Below are 27,335 nucleotides of genomic sequence, written 5' to 3' on the forward strand. Positions count from 1 at the left end.
AATAATAATATCAAATATGTATTATTCCTTTGGGGATTTGACATTTACATTTTTTTAAACAAAACCCATTATTGTAATAGAATGCTTTTTTTCTCTCCTGGTTCACTTTAATAGTTACATATGACATATTTTATTTCTGGGAAATGATAGCTTGCCTTAGGTCATATTTTAAGGCATAAAGCCAGAGGCAGAATGAAGTCCCCACCTGAAGTTCTCTAATTATCTAGAAATATGTTGCTCTCTGGGAAACCAGGATTGAAATGAGCCAGGTTACAACTACCCTGGAGTCTTCATCCTCAAAGGCAACCAACCTTCATACTATTTGGAGGTGGGGTAAAGACCTCTCCAGTAGTTTTGGAAGCCAGGATATTTACACCCAGTGACGCTCAAGGAGATTCTTTAGTGTTGCCATAAATCTTGGGGTTTTGTTTATTCCAGTATGATCACTGGCTCTTTGAGGCATCTCCCAGGGCAAAGGCAACTTTCTCAAAAGCCAACCAGGCCCAACAAAAACATCCTTGTACAATCTTTCAAGAAAATGAGGGTATTATAAGCATTCAAACCTGGAAGATTTAAGATATCAGAGTCTGGGCCGGAGAGATAGTCTGGAGGTAAGGCATTTGCCTTTTATGCAGAAGGTCGATGGTTTGAATCCCGGCATCCCATATGGTCCCCCGAGCTTGCCAGGAGCGATTTCTGAGCGTAGAGCCAGGAGTAACCCCTGAGCACTGCCGGGTCTGACCTAAAAACCAAAGGAAAAAAAATATTAGAGTCTGTGTTGACACCGAGTTCACTTAGAAGACTATATGTCCACATGTGTGTGCCCTTTGGTGAAATAGGAAGAATGAAGTGCTTTCAGATTCAAAGCCCTTTTCCAGCCTGACCATATTAAGACCAGTCTTTGGAAGCACTATTTACAAATGGAAGCTTCTTATTGGCTTTGAATGTGGTGACCTCCTGCCACCTATCTTAGGAAACCTCTTTTCCTCCTTAGTTTTAAGTAATTTTCATGTCTTAGTACTAATAAGCTCATGCAAGGATCTTAATGCATTTGTGGAAGAATATTGCTCTTCATGAGAGTTGAAGTCATTTGTATGTTGGCCTTATGCCACACAATGCATTCAAGGTGTGTAGACCCATGAAATAAAGTGCCTGTCACGTCTTATTGCTTAGATATATGACAAGAGCTATCCTCATCTCCAGGGTACTTGCCAGCCAGGGTTCCTAGTGGCTGCCAAAGTTGCTGGATGCAAAGATCTGTACATTTCAGCTCTTTATTCACCAGGATGGAGACTGGCTGCCTAGAGAAACACCTTCTGTCTCTATCACTCTCCTAGTAAGCCTGAAACCTGTTCCAAAGGGACTGCTCCTTTCGAAGGGCGAGAGGGAAGCTTAATCCCCAGCTTTGTCCAGTAATTAGCCTCACTCTCTCTCTCTCTCTGGAGGCTGCAAACACAGATGCTGATCCGGATGAGCTTTGGGACGTGGAACGAAAACAAGACTGAACACACTGATTCATTTCTCCAGAAGCCTTTTAGCTGCCTTTAAGACAGTATAAACTTCTGATTTCTATGGTAGCTCATTAGATCTAAAGTGGTACCTCTTCCAGTAGTGAAAGGGTAGGGCAGCAGTAAAGGCAGCTCCAACCTTGGAGCTAAAGATTTAAAGATTTCCGATGTAACAAAAATTTAAAGGAAGGAGCCAGAGTGATAGCAGAGCAGGTAGAATGTTTTTCTTGCATCTGATTGACCTGGGTTTAATCCCCAATATCCCATATAGTCCCACAAGCACCACCAAAATGAATTCCTGAATGCAGATTCAGGAGTAACCCCCGAATACCGCTGGGTGTGGCCCCCAGATAAAATAATATGAAGAAAGTGGCACTAGAAGATTGTAGGGTGGCACAAGTTTTCCATGTGCCACTTTTAAAATAATCATTTCACAAAGCTCAGGAACTGCCCTGTATCCAAACAGAAAGCTCTGGAAGTGCTGTCAAAGGAGACACTAACACAATTAGCTTGCAGTTAATAATGATGCCCCTGCCGGAATGCAAGAAGCCAATGGCACTGGCAGCACAGAGGACCTGGGGTCTGTTCTGAAACATCAGCTATGACATCATTTGAAAAACATTTCAAATTGATCCAAAACTGTTGCTCCGAAAACAAATGCACCGTAACAGTCTTAGAGTTGTAGGTTTTATTATCCCCTGTCAAATCTCTGACAAAAGTCAGTTCAACCTGTCAGAGAAAAAGCATCAAGAGATATGAGTTTTTTTTTCCTTCTCAAATTTGAAGGCTAGAAAAGGAATGACAGATATGTTATGTAGATTATTCTAGTACAAAAGTATGTTAGGGTAGTTCAAGAGATACACTATCACCATGAAAAGAGGAGATTGTCCTTGGCAAGATGCACAAATCTGAGGCTATAACAAAGAATTAAAATGAGATCAATGTGGTTTTGATCTGAATTATCCGTTCATCTTAAAATAAAGAAGATCGATGTGATGGATATTTGTGTGTGTGTGTGTGTGTGTGTGTGTGTGTGTTTATCAATGCACAACCCATATTAAAAGACCAACAGAATTTCTTCTCTTCCCATCATCTTCAGAGAAGCTTTTGATGAAAAGATTCCTCTAGGTTTTCTTTTTTTTTTTTGTCTCATATGTCAGTAGAGATTCCACCTGTACACTCTAAGATTTCATTGATTGCTTGATTGATTTGTAGACTGATTGCTTTTGTTGATTTATTTACTTCCTTGTATCTATCTAGTAACTCTTACTGTGATATACACACTGCAAAGAATGCAGTATATTGTCTTGCCAAAGATCAGACTTGATGTTTCCTTCCCAATAGTGGAGAAAGAATTACTTGCTCTTAATTACTCCCTTAACATTCTTTGCTTTTCCTTTATTTCTGGTAACTTTCATCATCAGAAAAGAAAGACTTGCACCAGATCCTTGTCATAAAAATTATTTTTTATAAAACATAATAAATAACAATCATACTATACAAAGTAGAGATGAGTTATTTCAAGAACCAGAGAAATAGTACAATGAATGGGTTGGGCACTTGCCTTGCATATGGTTGACACAGGTTCAATTCCCCCTCACTACATATGGTCTCTTGAGTTCTGCCAGGAGTTAACCTTGAGCTCAGAGCTAGGAGTAAGCCTTGAGCATTGCCAAGTGTGGTTCAAATACAAGCCAGAAAATTGTTTTTAAGAACTTCATTTCTATATGTGCAAGTATCTTCTAATAAGAGTGTCACACAGTATGTGATTTACTTTTATTGTGAATTATGGGTAAACACTTGGGAAAAACAACGCTGTTTAGAAATAATACTTTGATTTTGGGGGTACATCTATTCATGCGGAAGAAAGAATATGCTTTCCAGCCTTCACTTCATCTAGCTATGGTCATAGTTTTGTCCAGGATCTAAAGACTAAGAGGTAATGAATGATGTAAAGAATCTCTGAGAAGGGCTGGAGCGGTAGCATTGAAGTAGGGCATTTGCCTTGCACACGGCTGACCCAAGATGGACTCCAGTTTGATCCCCAGCATCCCATATGGTCCCCCGAGCCAGGAGTGATTTCTGAGCACCAAGCCAGGAGTAACCCCTGAGCATCGCTGGGTGTGGCCCTCAAAGAAACAAACAAACAAAAAATCTCTGAGAAGTTTCAGTTGCTATCCACTGCCCTACAACCTGCTTCTTGTTCTGCTCCTTTCACCCTACTTGGCAAGAATAAAACTAGAGTGATAAAATTGCTGGGCCCTGAGAAAAACTATAAACTCTTGGAATTAAACATCCAGCCTATCCTGCATCTTTCATTCCTATTATGTGAGAAACAAATGGAAACCCCTGGGACAGAGAGATAGCATGGAGGTAGGGCATTTGCTTTGCATGCAGAAGGATGGTGGTTCGAATCCCGGCATCCTATATGGTCCCCGAGCTTGCCAGGAGTGATTTCTGAGCATAAAGCCAGGAGTAACTCCTGAGCGCTGCTGGGTGTGACCCAAAAACCAAAAACCAAAAAAAAAAAAAAATAGAAACCCCTATTAAACTGAGCATTCAAATATTTATATATATGTAATTTAAATATATATATGTGTGTATATAGTGGAGCCTATGGAACTAGCATGTTCACTGTCCAATGAAAGAAGAAAAAGAAATTGAAACCAAATTAAAACCAACAATTATTTACTGAGACTCTTTCATGAATCAACCCTTTCTTAGGTTGCTGTGGGAAAGGTGGAAAAATATTGGCTCTGAATGAAAGTGTAATCTCATGGAAAAGCTATATATGGGAATATACAGCTAACATACAAATAATATTGTAAATGTGTGTAGGGTGGGTGGAACTGTAAGGAAGACTCTAGAGAGTCTTATGAGAAAAAAGGAAAGGTAGAAAAAGAATGGATTCATGGAGTTGAAAGAAGACTGACTAAAGGAACATTTCTGAGAGTGTTTCAACAGCTCTAAAGTACTGGGATGAAATGAAAGACATCCAACATGCACTGGCATGTCTCTAGTTCAAGTTTCCTCTTTTCCAGCCCCAAACAACGTTCAAGCGTACCTACCACAGAGGTTTGTATTCTGGACAAGTGACCTGTTTACAGACTTGCTAATCATATTACACAGAATCTTCATTTGTCAGAAACTCTTGTCTCCATGATCACAGACAATTATCATAGTGTCTCTTGTGAGACTTCATGTAGATCAGGAGATATCTGCATGGAAAACCATTCTGGAATAAGTGAGACCCATTTTCTTAGGGGGTCACAAACATTCTACCCAGAAGCACCTTGATCTCAGCACAAGGCTACAGGTTTTCATGAGGCTTCTGATATTTTCTAGTTCATTTAAATGGCTAACACGATGGACATTCTGAAATTTTGTTTTCTACTTCCCACAGCAAAATCATTTCACATTCTGGTCTCCTCGACTTGGAGATGCCTTGCTGGCAGGATCATGTAAAAAGGAAAGTGTTATCTCAGCAGACTCACCACAGAGGTATGTGTTAATTAAGTTAATTGTGCCATCAGTGATGCAGACGATGACAGTAACTGCTCCCCATAATGGGCTGGGTTATTGCCATCATTTATTAAATGTGCTTTTTTCTTAAATCCAGTAACTTTCCCTTATTTCTTAAGCGCACACACTATATATACATAATATATAATCAATCTATCTGTCTATAATCTCTCTAGTTTGTCAACCACCTCCACATTAATTCAGATATATTGAATCATATCTACTTCATAATCAAGAGATATTGTTTTCGCATGGATCAGGTAAAAACATTCAGGACTAGCTAGTGACTTATCCAAGACTACCCAGTTTAGTCAAAGAACAAAGTTCTAACCCCAGAGGTAGCTTTTGCATATGCCATATCTGCTCCAGATTTGTTAATATTCAAGAACAAACTAGAAATTTGGATGACAACTTTTAAGTACCAATTTATCTTTATAGTGACCATTGCATTACTAATTGTTCCATTCAAGTGTGAAGACAGTAAATATATGAGTTAATCAACACTAAACACAGTCTCCATAAACTGAAATTTTGATAATTTGGTGAGTCACCAATGACCCTTTCTCCTTTATGTCTCTCTAAAAGATTAGGCAATTGTTGGCTTCATTTTTTTTTTTTGGTTTTTGGGTCACACCCAACAGCGTTCAGGGGTTACTCCTGGCTCTATGCTCAGAAATCACTCCTGGTAGGCTCGGGGGACCATATGGGATGCCGAGATTCGAACCACCGACCTTCTGCACACAAGGCAAATGCTTTACCTTCATGCTATCTCTCCAGCCCCATTTTTTGTTGGTTGTACTCATGGTAGTTACTGTGAAAACTAAGAAACAAAGTTCATGTCAATAAAGTATTCAACAAAGTGAGACTTCTGTTGAATGCCACCATAGGGAGTGGAATGTCCCATCTGGGTCTTCAGGTCAGCTGCCAGTCTTACTAACTAGCTAGTTTCTAAAAGTACATATCGATACCTTTACTACAAATTCTGTTCTCTGTCAAAGCAACATGATCTTTAGGAGAGTTGATTTATAAGTGGTTTTGGTCAATTTTGATTTAGTATGGTGGAGTTGGCCACTCCTTGTTTGGTTGGTTGGAGTAAGAACTGCAGCACCATTTAAAGAAGTGTTCTGGACAAAAAGATTAGTTAGCTCCTCATAGACATTCATTTCTAAAAACTAGTCAAGTTTGGGTTTTTGCAAGAAAGAGACAGAGTTTCAGCCTGAATGATAGCATTCAAATACGTGAAAAGTAAAACTTCTGAAAAAAGGCAGAACAAATCTAATGCTCATATAACATTTAAGTAAATTGCAAAATCAGAGACAGAATTTTTTTTCACCAAATATATGAGACTGACAGTGCAAGATCTTTAATAGCATCTTAGAATAGTCATCCGAAATTATTGGACAGAAGAAATCTGAATACATGAGTAAATGCCTCCTCTCTCCAGAGAAAGTGTTCAAGGAAGCTGGTTTCACCTGAATTTACTGGTTCTTGATCATGCAAACACGTATTCATGGTGTCTGATTTTAGAATTTAAGAAGCACAACTTTGGAACTGAGCAGAGAAGAGTTAACATAGATGGTCAATTGACAAGGAGCACCTTTGGCTGCTGTCTTGGCCTTTTGTAGGATTTTTATCATTGCCTGTGAGGATTAGCTCTGTGACTAAACGGTGTGAAAACAGGGCTAAACAGAGAATACATCATGTGGGGCATTTGCCTTGCACGCTGCCAATCTGCGTTTGATTCCACACATCTCAAATAATTCCCTCAGCACTTCCAGTAGTAGTTCCTGAGAGCAGAGCCAGGAGTAAGTTGTAACTATCCCCGGTTGTGTCACAGGGGGCTTGAGGCTCCGTAAAGGGGGGCGTGTTTGATCTTGGCAAACACTATCATAACAAACTAAGCCCTGTGTTTATGTCTCTATGTCTCTGGAGCTGAAAGTTGCTGTGTCCTGCTTCAAACCCTACTTCGAAAAGCTAGGCATTGCAAAACGTGCTCATTGTAACCATTAATCCAGATTAATGATTAAAAAATCAGCTCAAGGGCCCGGTGAGATAGCATAGCGGTGTTTGCCTTGCAAGCAGCCGATCCAGGACCAAAGGTGGTTGGTTCGAATCCCGGTGTCCCATATGGTCCCCCGTGCCTGCCAGGAGCTATTTCTGAGCAGACAGCCAGGAGTAACCCCTGAGCTTCGCCGGGTGTGGCCCAAAAACCAAAAACCAAAAAAAAAAAAAAAATCAGATCAGCTCAAATTACTTTATATATTTTTGTTTTGCAAGTTATTTTATTTTATTTTATTTTATTTTATTTTTGGTTTTTGGGTCACACCCAGCAGTGCTCAGGGATTACTCCTGGCTCTACACTCAGAAATCGCCCCTGCAGGCACCATATGGGATGCCGGGATTCGAACCAATGATCTTCTGCATGAAAGACAAACGCCCACCTCCATGCTATCTCTCCGGCCCCATGCAGGTTTTTTTTTTTTTTTAAATAAAGATACTATTTACAGTCGCGCACAGGGTGGGGGCGCGAAAAATGTTTTCTTCTTCCTACGGTGGCATGACAGAAAATAATTAAAAAGCACTGCATTAAATCAAGTTCAGAATCTCAGGTCAACATTAGGATACTAATGCCCATGAGATGGACTGGTGGACAAAGTTTTGCTGTTAAGTACATTTTGGATTCTCTGTCTTCTCCTGGCAACAAAATGCCACAAACCTGAAGGATTTACAACATAAACAATGTATATTTATTTTCTTACAGTTTTGGAGGTTAGAAGACCAAATTCAAGTAGGTTCCTTCTGAAACTGGTGAATCTGTTCTTCGGTGGCATTTCTTGGTTTTTCAACATATCATTTCAGGCTCTGTCTTCCTGTTCACATGGTCTTTTCTTCTGTGTTTATATATGTGTAGAGGCATTGGGAGCTGGGGGTAGAAGGGTAACCAAGCTTTTCCTTTTAATAAGAACACCAGTCATACTGGATAAGGACCAACCCTAGTGAGCTCATTTTATCTGGATTACCCCTTTAAAACTCTTACCAATAGAGTCACATTGAGGATTACAGGATAAGAACTTTACCATCTAGAGTTGGAGAGGGAAGGGATCTGATTTAACTCAGAGAAAGCAATGTCATTCCTTATGGAGCCATTGGAGAATGAAAGATGAATGTCTGCCCATGAGATAGAAGGCACTTTGTGTGTGTGTGTGTGTGTGTGTGTGTGTGTGTGTGTGTGTGTGTGTGTGTGTGTGTGTGTGTTGGGTAGAGACATTGGAAAAAACAAAGTCAGAAGATCAAGATGGTAGACGAGCGCCAGAAACATCTTTGAATTCTATACTCTGAACAAAGAATATCTATCTATTAGAAATTCTTCTAGGTTTTCCCAGACATTTTTTCAAGAAGGAAAACAGCATTATTAAAGCTGCCCACAGGCTGGTGATTGGAAAGTGAAGAGGCTGGAGGAAGTAAAACTAAACTGAAGGTTATTTTAAAATCTTGATAGTGATGAAATTGTGTCAAAGTCAAAGCATCAGTAAGCAAACAGGGTTCCACTTAAAATTGAGAAATAGGAAAGAGCCACATATTGAAACTCAGATTTGTGTATACAAGATGTATCATCCAGAGGTTCTTGGAAATGAAATTTTTTGTTGTTTGTTTGTCTGCTTGTTTTTTTGATTTTCACAGTCTATGCTTAGGGCTTACTCCTCCTGCCTCTGAGCTCAGGGGTCAATCCTGGCTTGAGAGATTGTAAACGGTAATGGTGATCAAATCCATGTCAGTCTTGTATGAGCCAAACTTCTGAGCCTGAAACTGTGTCTTTAAACAAAAGATCAAATAAAAACAATTAGATCCTAGAATAATGCAGATTTGAGCAACAGTGCCTTGTTATCTATTATGTTGATTACTAAAACAAAAGAGAATCCTGGTCAATACAGAATAAGTGATGTTATGTAAGTTTCTACTATACATCTATAAAGAACTAAGCATACATGTATATACATAAAGGGTTTCACTGGAGTAGACTTTGCCCTTTCAGTTTGGTTCTGCCTAGCTGGTGACACAGAGGTGAATGGCTCACAGCAAAATACGATAGGCTGGAAGCAACCTTTTTTGCTTCTGGGAACAGCCATGACTATGCAACCACTAGGAGAGACTGAGAGGGTCCTGTGGGATTTGACTGCTCTCTTCTTGCCCTTCACCTTCTAGCCATTGACTATCTTCTAATTTGCCCTGGAAGTGCTGGATCCCTCTTGATTCTTCTGTGCTTGCCTGACGATCTCAGCTAAGAGAACTTTTGCTCTGTGACTGGGAAGCTGTCCTTTCCCCTGACATTCTTGATTCAGATTTGAAGTCCCTTGTTCAACCTCTGTCTTTCACTCAGCAATAAACTCCATGGGAAAGGCAGACTGTCTGCAATTTTTGTTGTTTGTTTGTTTTAGTGTTTGAAAAATCCCCAGCACCTAGATTACTCTGGCTCACCTAGGCACCAAAATGATTGGTGAAAGGATGGTTTGTTGTGTAAAAAAGATTTAAGACAACGGTATAAAGAAACTGGTCAAACGGACCAAGGACTAGATGATGTGAAGCATTTCAGACCAGTTATGCTGACAGACTTGAGTTTGAAACCAAAGGCAAATCTAAAAGATTTTACAGTAACTTAATCTTATCTAAAGAAAATTCCTCTTTCTTAAAAGGAGAAAAAGAGGGGGGGTACTCAGAGTTATTTTAAAAGCTTTGGGACATTAAATCACTGGCAGAAAGGAAGAAGAAGGAAAAAAAGAACTCTTTAAATAAATGTATTTCAGTAAAAATGACCAGAAACATGTGGATTGCATTTCCCTTAAACTCTCTTGGGTTTGCAAATTGGAAAGAAGAGTCTGGAACAAAATGCCTTTTCTATTTTCCTGAAGTCAGTATATTTGGGAAACGGTGATGCTGAAGACGTTCAGGAAACTGAAAATATGTGTGGGTACTTGTTTAAGTACTGTTATTTCCAGCACTACACACTAAAGTGGCTGATAAGAAAGAGGAAGTAGGCATTTAGCATCTGAAAAGAACCAATTCAAAAATATTTTTTTCTGTTCTAGCTTTCACACAGGAGAAATCTCTCTCTGCCTCCCCCTCCCCTGACCACAATCAATATTTTTAGGAGATGAAGGCAAGAGAAGGAAAGAGTTTATTCAGGCTTTTGTATGCGACTGAGCTGTGGAAACAGGATGAAGATTTTGCTAAATCTGTCCATTAAGTGCCTTTAAGTGCTTTTAAAACATGTCCTAGAGCAGAATGGAGGACGCAAGAAAGAGAAACTGGAATTAAGACTAAATCATTACATTTAAGTGTCTTGATAGTGGAAATGTCAGAAAAAATAGCAGGAGAAACGAGCAGATAAAACTTCAGCTGTTCCACTTACATCTTCTCTTGAGTATCCCTAAAAGCTAAAAAGTTGTTTTGGTTCTGAAATGGTCAAATTATATCGTTTATGTCAAGTGTGAATTTATTTTTCTGGTTATCAATCAGCAGCAATATGTGATTGTCCCCTAGATGTGTTAGATAAGAATTGAGTTCAAATATACCAACCTAAATTCTTAGTCTAATTACGAGGCATGTCAGTAATTTGTCACTTCTGTAGAAATTTGCTTTATTAATTTAGATATTTAGAAGAAGTCCACTTTCAGTAAAAAAAAAGTAAGAAACTTAATGATAGTCAGAAAACTATATGTAATGGGCATTATTTTTTTGTCATGAAAGGGAGAAATGGTGAACATAAAAGTTTATAAAAAAAGAATAGAAGTGGTTCATTATATGGATAAAAAGTTTGGAGAAGGCTAATTTCTTTTATTTTTAATAATTTTTATTGAGACCCATGTGAATTACAAGTCTTTCACAGATATATTTAAGGTACATAGTGACAGTTAATTAGGTCAATTCCCCACCACCAGTGTTGACCTCTCTTCGCCCCTGTTCCCAGCATGCATCCCATACTTTCCCCACTTCGCTCCCTGGACTGTCAGTCCTCTGTATATGACTTGTAGATCTTGATTCTGTTGTCGTTGACTTTGGCTTTGGTATTTAGGTCTGATCATTATTTATTTCCACTCAATGTTCATGTGACTGTTTGCTCCTGGTACCATCCACTTTCTTTTTAAGGATAACAATTAAGAGTCATCATTTTTACATATCAAACTGTTGGAGCAACCTGACTTCTCAGAAAGGTGGACCGCTAGAGCCCCCTAGCTGTGAGAAATCGTTCTGTCTTCTTAGGTGTAAAAAAAAAAAAAAAAACCAGAAACTAAACAAACAACCCGAACTCTGGGCAGCCAAAGGCTCACCAAACTAAACCTGAAAATACTGAAATAAAATGGAAGTGTACACCATGATCCTCTACAGTTTCTGTTTTATCATTAGGGTTGGCAGCAATGCCAGCACTTTTGTCCATGGGCACCTAGCTGATTCTCTATGCCCCTGAACGTCCTGGCAATTCATTTATAAGAACAATATCACTGCTCTTTCCCCTCTGACTTACTTTGGCTGGTTCCAATTAGAATCTTCTCCTAAACCTACACACCTGATCAAGAAGGACCCGTTAATAAATAAAGTAAAATTAAAAACTAAAAGGATCCTCCTAGTTTTATTCGGAGCAGAAGAAGCATGGAAAGCCACTAGCTTTGAGCACTGCAGAGCCAGGAGTAAGCCCTGAGCACTGCCCGGTGTGGCCCAAAAATCAAAATAAAAAAATATAAAATAAGTAAATGAATAGCAAAAATAATGATTTTAATAGTCTAGGCTTAATTATGGAAGGATCTTTGTGTGTTTTAGCTCAAATTGTTATCTCAACTCAAGGCCATCATTATATTTACAAATAAACATGAAATTCATGTCTAAAGGATGCAGTGTCTGTGACTCATGTTATAAAAATGTACTGGGGGGGGGGCGGGCAGTGGCGCTAAAGGTAAGGTGCCTGCCTTGCCAGCGCTAGCCTAGGACGGACCGCGGTTTGATCCCCCGGCGTCCCATATGGTCCCCCAAGCCAGGAGCGACTTCTGACCGCATAGCCAGGAGTAACCCTTGAGCGTCACCGGGTGTGGCCCAAAAACCAAAAAAAAAAAAAAAAAAAAAAAAAAATTAAAAAATTAAAAAAATAAAAAGTACTGGGATACGGTGCCCAACCAGACAGTCACAGTGCCTGCTCCGTAGGGCGCTTCCTGTGGAATTACCAGCAAGATCACAGTTAGCACAGATGACTATGGGAGTCTGTGCAAAGGGAATTGAATGTGGTCAGCAACTGTGTTCCAAAATTGCTTGATTTGGTTTGGGGGGTTTGGGCCAGAACCTGGCTGAACTCAAGGCTTCCTACTATATCTGTGCTCAGAGATGACTCCTGGAGGTGCTTGCAGGACCCAATTGGGGCTGGGATTATACCGTTAGGTGGACTGTATGAAAGGCATGTGCCTTATCAGCTATAATATGTCTCTGCTCCCTGAATTTTCATATTGTAACTAGAATATTTATGGGTAGAAAAGCTTAATTGAATTCCCAAACAAGAGTTACCAATCAATCAGTCATTCCATAAATGTGGGTTGAAGCATATTTGTTGCATAAAATACTTCTCACAAGCTCGGTACCAGAATGCCTTGCTAGGTACCAGAAATACTACATGCCTGTTCATCTGTTTATCAAGCAGGTGCCAGGCATCATGCTGGAGAGTGGGAAATAAAATTGTTGCTGTTTGTGATTATATGTTAACTATTTTAGGAGATCTATGTACATCACTTATCAATCAATATCAATAATTTTCCTCCATGCTGACCCCTGAGAATATCTGTAGACAAATGAATGAAGATAACATTAATTTTTCTCCTTTGCAATGAGAGAATTAACACTGACAATCATTCTGACTCTTTGAGGCATTCTTTATTCCTATTATAAATCCATACTTTTTGTTACTGATGACATTTTGGCATTGATTCCTTAGTTTTCATATTTAAGACTAATTCACATGTACTTGAATTCTCTAACACTATATGAGTTACTTTGACCCTGTGGTTCTTTTAGAAGAAAGATCAAAGTCTTTCATGGCTAAATTACTTTAAAAATGGAATTGTATTTAAAAGTGCCTGCTGAGATGTGATTTTTTTAAAAACTACGCAAATTAGAGATAAAGGTTTTAGGCTTCAAGAAACACAGAAGAAGCTTTTCTGATTACGTAACGATTTACCATCCATCGATAGATGCATTGCAAACTACCTAGTATTATAGCTTATTGTATATAGTTATTTGTTCTACCTTCTCATATTGCAAGTTTCTGGAAAGTAGAAACTGTTTCTTAATCATTTTTGAATAGCTCTTCCCATCAGCGCTGAGTACCTTGCAACTCTGCAGAACTCACAGTTTATGATGTGCTGGGTATTTCCTTAATAAAATAGGAATAAAATTGAATCAGTGAACAAATAAATCAATATTATTCATAGAACAGCATCTTGGAAAGAAGCAATGCTGGGTTCCCATTTGTGTAAAATTAATACATTTCTGTGTTAGAGACGGTAGGCAGGAAAGCAATCATAAAAATAAACTGTTATGAGTAAAACAATGCCCTTGTAAAAGAAGGAAATTCCTGAGTGATGTTTGGAGGTTCTGAGGGGCCACTGTTGCCATACTTGGTCAACCTATTGGGTAATAAGGGCTTGAGGATGTGGTGTTGTTCAGGACTGGGGGTGCTGGAGATCACCAGTATCACACTAGGATTGCTCTGGGGCCAGGGATCTAAACTGGTAAGGCCCATATAAAATAAAATATACCCCCTAACCACTGCATGATATGTTGGCTCTATACCTTTTTGTTGTTATTAGTTTGAAGGTTATTCTTCTGAAAGTGCTCTTCTCAGAAGTGCAAATACTTCCTTTTGAAGGACAAACCCAATCAAAATCAGAAAAAGAGATATTGAACACCCAAAATAAAGACACTCTTTAGAGTGGTTCTGAAATATGAGCATGTGTGTAGTTTATAAGCGTTTTTCAACCACTGTGCCTTGGCACACTAGTGTGCCATGAAATATTGTCGATGTGCCTTGGGAAAAAATTCAATTTAATCTGTAACATGCGGCTTCAGCTCATAAATAGACCAAATCATTATCATCATTTATTATTTCATAATAAAGTAATTATAAAATAATTTATTTGTGTTCATTTGATTCCTATTCAAGAGAATTACTTTATATGTAGTCAATATAGGCACAAAGTTAAATTTCTTTTAAAATTTTCTAATGGTGGTGTGCTTCGTGATATTTTTTTATGAAAAAGTGTGCCTTTGCACAAAAAGATTGAAAAACACTGCTTTAGAAGACAATTTTCTACTCTCTTCTTTTTTTTCTCTCTTTTTCTCTCTCCCTCTTTTCCTTTTAGGCACAGTGGTTTGAAATACTGTTACTGAAGGGGTATAATGTATATCACTTCCTTTCAGCACCCAATTCTTGTCCAGAGTGATCATTTCCAACTGTTATTATCATAAGACAGCGCCACAGGTATAGTGGTATCATGCAAGATTCCCCTATTATCATAGTAGTCCTTCTCTATCCTAACTGCATTCGAACTACATTTACCTCCACCCATCTATTGTCTTTGACATCAGAGATGAAATTTTTAAGTTAAAGCCTTAAATTGAAAGGCTTTCTTTCCCCTTTACCTCAGAAGGAGAATGAAATGAAACCATCCTATTTAAATGGAATGCTTTTGACTTTGAAAAGTGAGGCAATCTGTGGTTGGAGACAAAATACATGACCTCAGAAGTTAGTATGCAAATTGAAATAACCCAGGTGCAAAAAGATAGTCCCTGCACCATCTCACCTATACACAAATTCAAGAAGCAAAAAAGTTTAGTATGGTGGTTTCCAGTGGCTACAATGTGGCCATAAGAAGGAAATGTTCATCAAAATGTACAATTTCAGTTTTACAGGAAATGTCTCTCCTGGAGATCCAACGTACAATTTGACTATCATAAAGTTAGCATTTTTTATTGCATACTTCCTATTTTCTGAGAGCAGATGTTAACTATTCTCACCACAAAATAAGAAAAATTATAGCGATTCAATGAAGTAGTAAAAATGGTTGAGCCTCAAAATATATTAAGTCCATTTCAAACATTTCTTTTGGAAAAACCATTTCTAAACTATGTTTTCAGATTTATTTGGTCATTTAAGGTGAAATGCTTGCGAACAGTGTATAGATCTGAGCTCCCCTATCAGTTGCTCATCTCCCATCAACTCTCTGACAGTGAATCTCTTCCTGGCCACTGCTTCACAGATTTTAATGGGAGTTCAAGAAAATTCTTGAATCTATTTATTTCTGTAACTTTTTGGTAACTGACTTTCAATGCAAAATTTTGCTCTGCTGCTTGATGATGCCCCAGGTTTTGATTCACATTTAACCAGAATACTTGCTTTGAATTATTATTTTTTATTTTTATGTTTTTGAGAGGGGGTTAGGGAGGTCACACCTAGTGGTGCTTAGGGGTTGGTTACTCCTGGCTCTGAGTAAGGGACCTTTGCTAGTGGTGGTCAGGGGACCTTATGAGATGTCAGGGATCGAACCAGGTCAACTTTGTGCAAGGCAAGTGCCCTGCCCTCAGTTCTATCTCTTTATCCCCAGAACACATGCTTTGAGATAAGCTTTATTGAGACGAAATGCTTTGAAAGCTGAGGAAGCTGAGGAAGCTCACTGAGCAGATATTTGCAGCAGTTAAGAGAAATGACTTGGACAGACAAAGGAAAGCTTTTGCAAATTTCTCCAGTTCTCTCTAAATGCACAAATGAAAAGGTCGTGCTGGCTGACATACTGTAACTGAAACCAGATTGTTTCCGGAGAGAATAATGCTTATACGCTTTTAAATGCTATCTTCTCCTGGGGATGATGGAAGAAGGTTCACAGTGTATATCACCAAATCAAAATCAAGTGTGTGGGCTGCCTTTCAGCTTGTTCTGGGCTGCATCTTATGGACCTGGGAACAACAACAACAACATTCCCCTTATGGACCTGGGAACAACAACAACATTCCCCTACTATCCACACCACCTCATGTAACATTCTTGAGAACTTCACTGACTCTGCTAAAAATAAACGTGTTTTCTTTTGAAGACCAGGGGACTATAAACACCAGAAAATGACCATGTGCAACAAGATAGCCATTCCCAGTTTCTAAAGGGACACGGTTTCAGTCCGCAGAACTCTGGAGAAAATCTCTGCTCTGGCAGACACTTATCTAGTCTGTGTCATCAACTTTCAACACCTGGAACAGTGGAAAGCCCCACACAAGTTAATGGAATGGAATGGGATGAAGGCAATGATGCTGTATGATAAGTGAATGGTAGATAATTAGGAGCAACTTTTCTACTTCAGGAAACAAGCAGTTAGCCAAGTGAGGTCTCCTCTATAATTATCCTTTTGGATTAGTTCAATGTGGCCAGAAATATGCTGTTTTATTTGGTTGAGTTGCATTGGATTACAAATATTTGAGCGTTTTTAAATTTCTCAGGGGGGAGGTTTAATGTGTTTAATAATTTCTCATTATTGCAATAGTAGCAGCAGTAGTGGTAGTGGTAGCAGGTTAAACCATATAGAATGGTTATTTTTATAGGTCAGATGTGGAATACTAGCAATAACATACATTCAACTCTACTAATATGCCTATATTCTTAGGTCTTACATAAGTATCCATCACTAAATAGCAATAGCAAGTACTAATACCTATTGGGTATCTACCAAGTCCAACAATTCATTACGTAGTTATATATAATATATATTTACATTACTGCTGTTTAATCTTAGGATATAGTTTCTAACATATAGGTTCTCAAATGCTCCAGGAACTATTTAGACATGCAGCTAGTTTACTTTTACCTCATAATGTAAGCCTATCACTGGGGTCCAGTGGCATGATTTGGGGATCATAAAAAGTTGAGGTCAATATTTGATTGAGAAACTGTACAAAGGTGAGTGTTTAAGGGCTTAGTTTTCAATTCCAAAATGCCTTTCATAGATTGGATTTCATTTATGATTCCTCAATAGTTCAGTAGTCACAATTATGCCCTGGAAAAGGTAAAAGAAGTATAATAGAAATGCCCACACACAAATTGAAAGGAGCTCTACATATAAACAGAGCTAGAAGAACTGTATGTCTTATTGTACCCAGGAAAGTAGTGATTTATGTTCATTACCCTTTAATAATTATTCTTCCATATAACCCAATAGCAGGACTAGAGCTAGAGGAATGAGCAAAGGAGACACACAATTTATGGGGAGTGGCAAAGAAAATTCAGTAATCAAGTGAGATCATATTTTAAAGTCAATTAAAAGTAACTACATTAGTAGGAAATAAGGCATGATTAACTAAATGCCAAAATGTTAAATACAAAAAAGATCGGTATTCCTGAGTTTTCCTTTAGCCTCAGGCATTCACATGGCTCCACATGTCTCTACTAAAAGTAACCCAGTTTGAACAATCAATTATATGGTGACCCCCATTTAGAGCATTTTATGAAATAATACCTAATGCTTAAACAGTGATTCCATGATGCAAAGTATTAATTGAAAGGCTATAGATATATTAATTTTGAGGGAAATATTGCTATTATCTCATGCACAGTTGAGGACACAGACCTGGGAAGTTTAAGTAATTTGTTTAAAGCTGTGAGACCAGGAGGTAGAGGAACCAAGAAGGACTCTTGGGAGCTGGTGTTCAAGTTCTTGACTGTGACACCACCTGTGTGTTGAGAAAGAGTTAGACATATCATGACTCTAATCAATATAGCCCAAGTTCTGATCCAAAGTCAAAACCTGGTTTCAATTTAAAGAAAATTACAACCAGAAATTATACTATGCTATGTTATAAATAATCATGAGAAGACAATTCTGGGACTGAGGTATGAGGAGACAAGAGCACAGTTTACCTTCTTCTCAGACTAAGCATATCCCAGAATACAGCTGTGAACTGACTGTGATCTGACTTGTTGAGCCTCTGCTTCCTGTCAAATGCAAAGATCAAGCTGACTGATCTTGAAGGTCACTTTCAGCTCCAAATAATAGGCTTTTTATCCACAGAACCCTCATTGTTTAATTGCCTTTTTTGGCACTCCCCATCTTCCACACACTTAGTTTTCCCCTTCCATTTTCCGTTTCCTCTGTATTTAGCCCCGTTGTCTTCTCTCCATCTGTGTTTCTCTTGATGATCTCATCCATCCTCACAGCTTCCTTCACCCCTCACCTCTGTGGCTAACTCCCAAAGTTTTATCTTACTTCCCTTCTCTCTCCCAACTGCAGTTTCAGCTGCCTGCTGGACACTCCTAAATCTCACACCGGAATCTTGAAGTCAACATATGAAGATAAATCACCTTCCATCACTGTCTCCTTACCCAGGCCCAACACCTGCTGGCTCTCTCTCTCTCTCTCTCTCTCTCTCTCTCTCTCTCTCTCTCTCTCTCTCTCTCTCTCTCTCTCTCTCTCTCTCTCTCTCACACACACACACACACACACACATGAACTGAGACATAATGACTTATCTCTCCTATGTGTCTTCTTTTTTCCAGTCCAGCTACCCCCGTCCAAGAGCTAATTGTTTCTACCAAGACATCTCTCCTGTAGGTCCTAGTTCTATGTTTAAGAGAAGCAATGCTATTTCCAACTTCCTGATTCTAATTAGGATCCTGACTTTCCTACCTAATAATATTTAGGGTCATCCAGTGTCTTCAGTCACTTCAGTTTTTGTCTCTTAAACCTGACATAGTTTGGCTTCAATTTGCTTTTCCAATCTGGCTTCCACTTCTCTACTCCATGTCTCTATGATTTTTATATTACTATAGACCAGACCATGTACACCAAATTCACCATCTTTTAGCAATGATTGTTCTTTCATCCATCCCACTATCCATCTTTCCACCCTTCCAACTTCAACTCAAATTCCCCCTTTCCTTTAGGAATTCTTCCATTCTCCTAGAAGAAGAGTCCCCCTACCTCCAATACATATTTTTGGCATTTTCTCCATTCAGTTCTGTGGACACTTCTTTTGTTTTAATTTTTGGGGCATGCCCAGTGGTGCTCAGTAGTTACTCCTGACTCTGCACTCAGAAATTACTCCTGGCAAACTCGGGGGACCATAACGGGATGCTGGGGATTGAACTCAGATCGACCTCTAAGGAAAAAGCCCTCCCTGCTGTGCTATCATTCTGGCGCCTCCTTCTTTGTTTTGTTTTGTTTTTGGGTCACACCTTGAGGTGCTCAGGGTTACTCCTGGCTTTGTGCTCAGAAATTGCTCCTGGCGGGCTCGAGGGACCATATGTGATGGTGTGTTTTGAACCAGGGTCCATCCTGTGTTGCCCTCAAGCAAGGCAACCGCCTTAACCGCTGTGCCATAGCTCCGCCCCATCCTTCTTTGTATTCTAAGAGTTCATTTTTTATCCAATTACTCAGGTATCTTTTTAATTCTCAGGGTCACCACTTCCATTCTGTCTCCTCCAAGGCCTCCCCAAAGGCCTTTTTTCTTATCATCCCAACAATAGGTGGTGGTAAAAATTCAAGCACTGAATCACATGAGATAATTTTTGAAGTTGTTTGATCTGCAAGGTAAGGGAATCCACTATAATTTTGGGTGCATGAAATTCCTTGATTTCCATTTTCTCCCAGATGTCATTTCTTTCAGGAGATTTTCTCTTCAGCTGTCCCTCAGGATCAAGCTTGCTGTCCAGTCTCAATCCTATTTTCCCTTTTACCACCTGAAAGTATCTCATCTATTTAAGGAATCTGAAGCCCTCCATTTTTCCAAATATCTTTTAGGATTCTTGTGTGGCAGTTCTTAGACCTCCTGGATTTGTTCAGTTCAGGTGTTGCTACTAAGCTCTGTCAGACCCCAAAGCACTTTCTGTTAGTTTGTGAAGCTGTATAATCTAGTAGGGTAAAGAGCTTGGAAATAGGCTAGTTTGATGATTACTGAGCAAACAAGCAATGTGGAGAAAAGCCTAAAGATAACTTTCCTCACGACATTTACATTAGGGTTTAGATCAAACAGAAAAAATGAGTTGCAAAGTCAAGTAGAGTTGATTGGGAAAGCTCATTCATTTGTAATCTGACAGCTAAGAGACAACATTAAAAAAAAACACACTCACATTTCCTGTTTGAGTTTCTCCTTGAACAAGCAACTGATTATGGAATTTTAATTTAATATTACAGCATATGTTGTTTCTGAATTTAAAAAGCTATGACTTGATTTCAAAGTGTTTTCAAGTACTGCTGAAGAATAGTTTCACCAAAATAAGGTCATCACTGATAGTATTTATAATAAATTTACAATTTCTGAAAAAATTGGAATCAATATATACAATTAATATTGCAAATAAATGTCAAAATGATATACTTCCCACCATACAAATGAACCCTGTTTCACACATAAATGTGCTCTGTGGCAGTGGTTCAAAATCCTTTTTCTTCAACAGTAAGCAGATTGAATAAAATAAAAAATGATGTGCCAGGACTTAAAGGTACAAATGGTACAAATTTCAAATTATTGATTGCTGACTGCGCTTACAGACATCAAACAATACTTTTTCAGGCAGCTATAATAGTCCCCTTCATTGGAGACATGATATATTACAGGAAAATTGAAAATGTGAGAACTCTTTGACTGGTCAATGCTCATTTAAATTATTAAAGTTTGGGGTTCTGTTGTTGTTTTTTATTTTTTAGGTTAGAGGCAAAGTAATGCAAAGTAAGAGGACTCTCATTAACTTCAAATTTTTCTCACCAAGCACCTTTATGATTATAGTTGGGAAAGTACTAAGATTCTTCTTGATTATATAAACTCAGTTTCTCTTAGAAGTACATATTTGGCTGAGTCCATGGGCAGTGACATCCCTTAATGGACACTCTAGCAGGCCAGACCAATCACTCTTGAAGTACCCAGAATATATTTATGTAGGCAAGGAGCTGGCTTCTGATAGATAGCCGAGACAGATACTCTAATAGCTTTTGAAACTGAGCCTGTTCACTCTTCTGAAGTTGTTAGATGTCATCTTCCCATATTACCAGTCAAGTACTGCATCGAAATAAAGCCCTTGAACCTACCACATTGCATGCAAAGGGCTCTTTCCATAACCTGGAAACTAGGAAACAGATACGAGTATGAGCATAGTCTTTTGGTTAAAAACAAGTGCCAAAAATTAAAACCCAAACCAACTAAAATACGAAGTCACGTGATTGAAAAATTCAGGAAACGTTAGATCCAGGGGTTCAGATGATGTCACTGGAATTGTGTCTAATTATCTCCATATTTTAACTGTTTTTCTTTACTCATGAATTTATTTCTTCTCATGTCTGTCACCACATAGAATGTCCACTCAGAGTCAAAAAGTGTGTGTGGTGTGATGAATATATGTTTTTCTGGTTCAAAATCTTTACACAGGTTTTGTCCTGATGCTTACACTGAAGCTCAAGGAACTTTTGGATTTCTTTCCCTACTCTATGTATTATCTTTCTTTCTCGGCAGATACTCCTAAAGTTGTCTAGTTATGGGCTTCTGAATTACAAGGCAGGAAGATTTAGCTGTTTGTTGTCTTGCTCTATCTTTGGGTCACAAACCATCCCTTCCTCCAAACCCCCAATCACTTTGTTTGTTTGTTTGTTTGTTTTGGGGGGCAAACCCGGTGGCGCTCAGGGGTCACTCCTGGCTCAGGCAACTGGGAATCAAACCCACTTTCGTCCTGGGTCAGCTGCATACAAGGCAAAAGCCTATCACTGTGCTACCACTCCGTCCCCCACACCCATCACTTCTAAAGCATACTAAATTCCGAAATAGGAGACCAGTTGGTCAGACTGAGGTTTGCCTCTCAGCCCTCGCCAATCACTGTTTTCAGTGACATGGCATATTTTGGGGGTTTTTTTTGCACTCACTTCCCCATGGAAAATAGAATGTACCTCAACTGACAGCTTTATTCATTACATATGAAATCAGGGTGGGGACAACTGGTCCCAAAAGAAAGAATTCTACTAAGCACAAATAAAAAACAGATTCCAGCTCAACTGTTGAAACATCTCTAAAAGAATTAGGATTTGTTATTTTATGTAATTCCCCCTGAACTTGATGATCTGTCTCAGTTGAGACCCAAAAAGCCAGTTGAAATAAGTCCAATATGGAGAGCTATCACTGCAAGCTAAGTGAGGAAGGAAAAGCTGGTGCTCAAGGGCTATGGCACTAGATCTATCTACACCAAATATATGTTGCTCAAATATATATTCACACCCCCCAGGTTTTCAAATGGGGATTTGGCCCCCAGCGATGAAGAACAAAATTTCTGTTGACTATAGGATGGGAGTGGAGGAACAGACAAAGGGAAAAAAATTTTTCCCTTGGTCCTTTGACTAAGGTGGAGAATATACCACCTAGTGCAAACTCGGTCAAATAGCATGTACTGCTTATGTAACAATATTTTCTGGGAAATATTGGTAAATTAAAAATGACTGCCTTGAGAAAATCTATAGCATTTGGGAAAGTATAGAAACAGTAAGTAAGTAAGTAAGTAAGTAACTAATACCAAGTGATTGATTCCATCGGAATAGTGTATAGCAAAGTGTTAGGATGCAAGGAGGCTCAGTTACTTATTTTCCTGAGGGGAGAGGGAATGAACAGTTATCAGAGAAGTGGAGAGAGAGGGGTATGAGTAGAAGTTTCCCAGGACAGGTGGCATTTGACCTGTAGAATAAGAGAGAGTATGATAACTTTGGAAGGGAAGAACCTTTCAGGCAGTGGAAACAGTTCCAGGAGGAAGGGTGAAATTAATCCAACAGCTCTTTAATAGCCAAGTTTCCATAGCAAGCACAGGGGAAGGATTGAAGCAATTATCGAGAAAACTGTCTCCATCTTTCCTTCTTTCTTAGCTGTGGAAATTTGGCTATTGCTTCATTTTTGTAAGAGAATGAGTCTTGAACCCAGAGACCACACAATGTTAAGTGATTTTTTTTTAGACAGAACAAAGAAAAATTAGAACACCTGAATTCAATATGTGTGTGAGTGTGTTAGGCTTTATAGAAAAGGAAAACAAAAACCTTTGTTCTCTTATTTCTTTCTTTCATTGTGTGTATGCATGTGTGTGTGTGTGTGTGTGTGTGTGTGTGCGCGCACGCGCGCACCTTAGAAAGGGGAAGAAGGAGGAAGCCTGGAGAAAGATTTCACTTCAAAGAACAAGTCCACTGAGCCAAAACCATGTATCTATCTATGTGCACTCGCTGCCTTCTGAGCGGTAACTAGTTCTATCAGGATGGTGATTATTATTCAAATAATTCTGCAAGAATTTACTAACATCAAAATAAAAAAAAAATAAAGCACATCTCCAGGAATTGGTTCCCAAAACTTCTCTTTCTTTATTCCATCTCCCAATTGCCTGGAAAGCTTGTTAGCATTCAAAACATCTTTTGAAGATTAAGCAGCATTAAATTTTTGCCCTGCAAGGAAGGAGATTATGAATTTTTGTGAAAACAAGGCATTAGTATAAATGTAGGCAGAAATCCAGAGAGGAAGAAATGATTTTTGCAAAAGTTAATTGTTTTATTAAGGCACCATCATTTACAAAGGGATTCATAGTTGACTTTCAAGCTTATAATATTTCCACACCAATCCTACCACCAGTGTCAGTTTCCCTCCATCTATTAAGGGTTTCCTGCTAATCCCCCAGCCTGCCTCCTTGTCAGGCACATTTTGAAGTTTGGTTTCTAGTTTGGTTGTTGCTGGTTCTGTGGTATAGGTATGTAGAGATACCACATCATTAATTCAGTGATGTGCCTGAAATCCCTGGCCTTGGTCTGTTACCTCCCATTCAGCTCTTCTGGCTATTCTGAATTTCAAGCAATTCTTTCTCAAAGCTTGTAAAATATGCTGAAAATGACCAGTGAATAAACCTCAATTTGAATTTCAGCACCACTATTAATTTACTGAGTAATTTTGAATAAGTTTCTTATATACATATTTATTTAAACATCTTGATTACATACATGACTGTGTTTGGGTTTCAGTCATGTAAAGAACACCACCCATCACCAGTGCAACATTCCCATCACCAATGTTCCAAATCTCCCTCCTCCCCACCCAACCCCCGCCTGTACTCTAGACAGGCTTTCTATTTCCCTCATACATTCTCATTGTTAGGATAGTTCACAATGTAGTTATTTCTCTAAATAAACTCATCCCTGTTTGTGGTGAGCTTCATGAGCTGAGCTGTAACTCCCAGCCCTTCTCTTGTGTCTGAAAATTATTATTACAAGAATGTCTTTCATTTTTCTTAAAACCCATAGATGAGTGAGACCATTCTGCATCTTTCTCTCTCTCTCTGACTTATTTCACTCAGCATAATAGATTCCATGTACATTCATGTATAGGAAAATTTCATGACTTCATCTCTCCTGACAGCTGCATAATATTCCATTGTGTATATGTACCACAGTTTCTTTAGCCATTCGTCTGTTGAAGGGGATCTTGGTTGTTTCCAGAGTCTTGCTATGGTAAATAGTGCTGCAATGAATATAGGTGTAAGGAAGGGGTTTTTGTATTGTATTTTTGTGTTCCTAGTGTATATTCCTAGGAGTGGTATAGCTGGATCTTATGGGAGCTCGATTTCCAGTTTTTGGAGGAATCTCCATATTGCTTTCCAGAAAGGTTGAACTAGACGGCATTCCCACCAGCAGTGGATAAGAGTTCCTTTCTCCCCACATCCCCACCAACACTGCTTGTTCTCATTCTTTGTGATGTATGCCAATCTCTGGGGTGTGAGGTGGTACCTCATAGTTGTTTTGATTTGCATCTCCCTGATGATTAGTGATGTAGAATGTTTTTTCATGTGTCTTTTGGCCACTTGTATTTCTTCTTTGTCAAAGTGTTTGTCCATTTCTTCTCCCCATTTATTGATGGGATTAGATGTTTTTTATATGAATAAGTTTCTTAACTTTTTTAATGCTTGGTTGTTAAAAACAAACACACACACAAAAGAAAACAGAATAATGGCAGTACCTATAATATGGGTGGAATTACTTTCCCCAACTTTAAGGTTTTCTACAAAGCAATAGTTATCAAAACAGCATGGTATTGGAATAAAGACAGGCCCTCAGATCAGTGGAATAGGCTGAATACTCAGAAAATGTTCCCAAAACATACAATCACCTAATTTTTGATAAAGGAGCAAGAAATCCTAAATGGAGCAAAGAAAGCCTCTTCAACAAGTGGTGTTGGCACAACTAGCTAGCCACTTGCAAAAAAGTGAACATAGACCCCCCACCTCACATCATGTGCAAAGGTAAAATCCAAATGGATTAAAGACCTCGATATCAGACCCTAAACCGTAAGATATATAGAACAACACATAGGCAAAACACTCCAGGACATTGAGACTACAGGCATGTTCAAGGAGGAAACTGCACTCTACAAGCAAGTGAAAGCAGAGATTAACAGATGGGAATATATTAAGCTGAGAAGCTTCTGCACCTCAAAGAAAATAGTGCCCAGGATACAAGAGCCCCCCACTGAGTGGGAGAAACTATTCACCCAATACCCATCAGATAAGGGGCTAATCTCCAAAATATACAAGGCACTGACAGAACTTTACATGAATAAGTTTCTTAACTTTTCTAATGCTTGGTTGTTAAAAACAAACATACAAAAAAGAAAACAGAATAATGGCAGTACCTATAAAATAGATATTCTGTTTTTGAGAATTAAAAAAACTGATTCAGGCAAACATGTTTTGAGTTAGTGGTTTCCAAAGTGGGTGATACCAAAGGGAATAGGACTGATGAGCTAGGGTGTGTTAATTATCTTGGATACAATGAGGTAGGGCAATTTCTGCTTTTCTCTTAAAAGTTATAGACTTTTAAGAGTTAAGAGACTTTTTAGAAAGGGAATTTCCTTTCTAATCTCCCCAATATTTACTGTGCCAGTGCAAGAAAAAGAGAAAAGAAGAAGCACAAATTAATTTTTTTGGTTATTGTTGTTGTTGCTTGGTTGTTTTGTTTGTGTGTGCTTTGTTTTGTTTTTATCTCAGGACCATGGTTATTGTTTGGTTGTTGTCTTTATTGCTGTGGTGCTTATTGCTGTGGTGCTTTTCAGTTTTTCCTTGATTTTTTGTATTGTTATATTTTTCTTCCTTTCCCCCTTTCTTCTCTTAAATTGATATTTATAGCCTCTAGAAGGACTCCTCCTGATTTTTGCTTGCTTGATTTTTTGCCCCCCTTTCTTTTTTTCTTTTCTTCTAACAGAACCACATAACTTGAATCATCTTGTTCTGCCTCACAAATTGAAGGAGAAATAATGGAGGGTACCAAGACCAAACAGTTGTATGAACATTGAGTAGAAATAAAAAATGAACAAACTTAAATACCAAATTCAAAGCCAATGACAACAGAATTGATACCCAATCTACAACAAGCTAGACACAGAGAGGACCACTTATACTAGCAGCCCAGGGGTCAAAGGAGGGGGATATATGGATGCATACTGGGAACAGCAGTGGAAGGAGGACTACATTGGTGGTGGGAATGCCTTTGATTCAATGTCACTATGTACCTAAATTACTACTGTCAAAGATTTTTAATCTACTGTGGTCAAAATAAAAATTATTTTAAAAAAGAGGAAAATATTTAAAAATCCCCAAAACTATAGACTTCCAGAGGGGTGCTGAGTAATATTTTTTCTGAAAAAGAAGCAGTAGCAGTAGGCGGAATAATCTAGAGAGCCTCTGCTTTACATTGTGTCTGTCACATAGTATTGTCTGAGTCAACATTGCAGTGGAATAAAAAAACATTAAGTCAAATTTTTTTTGTCTTAAGTCAGAATTTAATTTGGTGCCCTCTATCCCTTTTTTTTTTTGCCCCTTTATTTAGGTGTTACATTATTGTCATGACTTGGGGAATGTAATGATTATAGTGATCCATGGGTCAAAAAGACTCTCCATCCCTCTGTATCTTCTTGCATTTTTGCAAAATGTAAAGGCAAAGATGTTTGATTTACTTTCTTGAAAACCTTGACCACAGGATAACTTTAGTAATAGAAAGAAAAGAGGAGAATCTTAACATGAAGTTGGCAAGGGAAAGACCATGACCCAAAACCTTTCCCTCCCTCGTGGCTGAAATTCCTCCTGAAACTACATTTGAAAAGCATCACCTTTATTTAACACAGTATCTTAGTCTCAGTTCAGGTTTAACTTTTAGCTTGAGCTAAAACAGAAATACCTGACTCATGGGTAGGGATGTGGAACCATGGAATGATCTGTTTCAAAGATGGGCATGAACATGA

The sequence above is a fragment of the Suncus etruscus genome, chromosome 17 (assembly GCF_024139225.1).
Source record: "Suncus etruscus isolate mSunEtr1 chromosome 17, mSunEtr1.pri.cur, whole genome shotgun sequence".
Taxonomy (NCBI): Eukaryota; Metazoa; Chordata; class Mammalia; order Eulipotyphla; family Soricidae; genus Suncus; species Suncus etruscus.